Source organism: Chrysochloris asiatica, unplaced genomic scaffold, assembly GCF_000296735.1.
Source record: "Chrysochloris asiatica unplaced genomic scaffold, ChrAsi1.0 scaffold00176, whole genome shotgun sequence".
Classification (NCBI taxonomy): Eukaryota; Metazoa; Chordata; class Mammalia; order Afrosoricida; family Chrysochloridae; genus Chrysochloris; species Chrysochloris asiatica.
The window spans coordinates 6,564,945-6,566,540 of record NW_006408694.1 but is presented as its reverse complement, the minus strand read 5'-3'; the positions used below and the strand labels follow the sequence as shown (position 1 = coordinate 6,566,540).

Genomic DNA, 1,596 nt, shown 5'->3' with positions numbered 1-1,596 from the left:
CCTGTAGGGATTACCTCAAGGTGATCCTTGGAGTGCCACTGTCAGCAATTGAAGCTTTATTTTCATTTTAGTCTCAGCTGCCAGATCCATGGTGTTGAAGGCTTCAGAGGCTTCCTAAACCAGTCATGAGAATGGAACCTGGGCCTTGCCTCTACCTTTTGCAACTTCCTTCTAATGTTTGCACCAGACTAGGTAATAAAGTTTATAGCTATTGAGAGAAGCAGCTGCTATGCTGAGCGGAGGAGGCAGGAACTGGAATGTGAGCAAAAGCTGGATGGGCATCACCATGGCCGGGATCACCACCATCGAGGCGGTGAAGCTCAAGATTGAGGTTCTGCAGCAGCAGGCCGATGAGGCCGAGGAGAGGGCCAAACGCCTCCAGCCAGAAGTGGAGAGAAAAAGGCAGACCCGGGAACAGGCTGAGTCAGAGATGGCCTCCTTGAACCGTTGGATCCAGCTGGTTGAAGAGGAGTTGGACTGTGCTCAGGAGTGCTTGGCCACTGCCCTGCAAAAGCTGGAGGAGGCAGATAGAGCTGCTGATGAAAGCAAGAGAGGTATGAAGGTTATTGAAAACGGGGCCTTAAAAGATGAAGAAATGATGGAACTCCAGGAACTCCAGCTCAAGGAAGCTAAGCACATTGCAGATGAGGCCGATCGGAAGTACGAGGAGGTGGCTCGTAAATCGGTAATTGTTGAAGGAGACTTGGAACGCACAGAAGAGCGAGCTGAGTTGGCAGAATCACGTTGCCGAGATGGATGAGCAGAACCTGAAGTGTCTGAATGCTGCTGAATTAAAGTACTCTCAAAAAGAAGACAAATATGAGGAAGAGATAAAGATTTTTACTGATAAACTCAAGGAGGCAGAGATCCGTGATGAGTTTGCTGAGAGCTCAGTAGCCAAGCTGGAAAAGACAACTGATGATTTGGAAGATAAACTGAAATGCACCAAAGAGGAGCACCTCTGTGCACAAAGGATGCTGGACCCGACACTACATGAACTGAATGAGATGTAGAGCACCCCAGTCCTGCCTTGCCGCTGCTCCTCCCCTTGATCCTGACTCCGCCTGAGGCCAGCCTGCCGGAAGCTGACCTTTAAACTGAGTGCCCATCTTTAGCTGGAAGGCTGCTTTCTCCTCCCCATCCACCCTCCCTTTCAATCATGTCTTTTTTTTTTTTTAACCACTGTGAAATTGTCTCTGCCTCTCCCCAGAGATCCCAACTGGGCTTAGAGGCCGAGCTCCTTTGGGAACAACATTTAAGGGAACGTGAGCACAATGCTAGTGTCTTTAAAAGCATGTTGTGATGTACACATTTTGTAACTGCCTTTTTTATTATAGCACCATATGTAACACATTCGAAATAACTCCACAGCTGTGAAGCAGCAATCCAACCCCTTTTTTTTGGAAAGTAACTTTTCAACTTAATACATATTGCCCTCTCCATAGAGGAGGGAAAGAAGTATGGGTCTACCTTACTGAGAGTCAAACATAGCCAAGTGAAAGACTACTCTGGGAGCCCTCATTGCTCTGTACAAAGCACCAGTCAAACCAGAAAGGTGATTCCAGGAATAGTTGTTAGCCCAGGAAAAAAAAAAAA

At 47.5% G+C, this 1,596-nt stretch overlaps 1 pseudogene; it reads left to right on the top strand.

Moving 5' to 3' along the window:
• The first annotated feature begins 286 nt into the window (after positions 1-286).
• On the top strand, positions 287-1,013 carry LOC102840377 (annotated as a pseudogene).
• Positions 1,014-1,596: the final 583 nt, after the last annotated feature.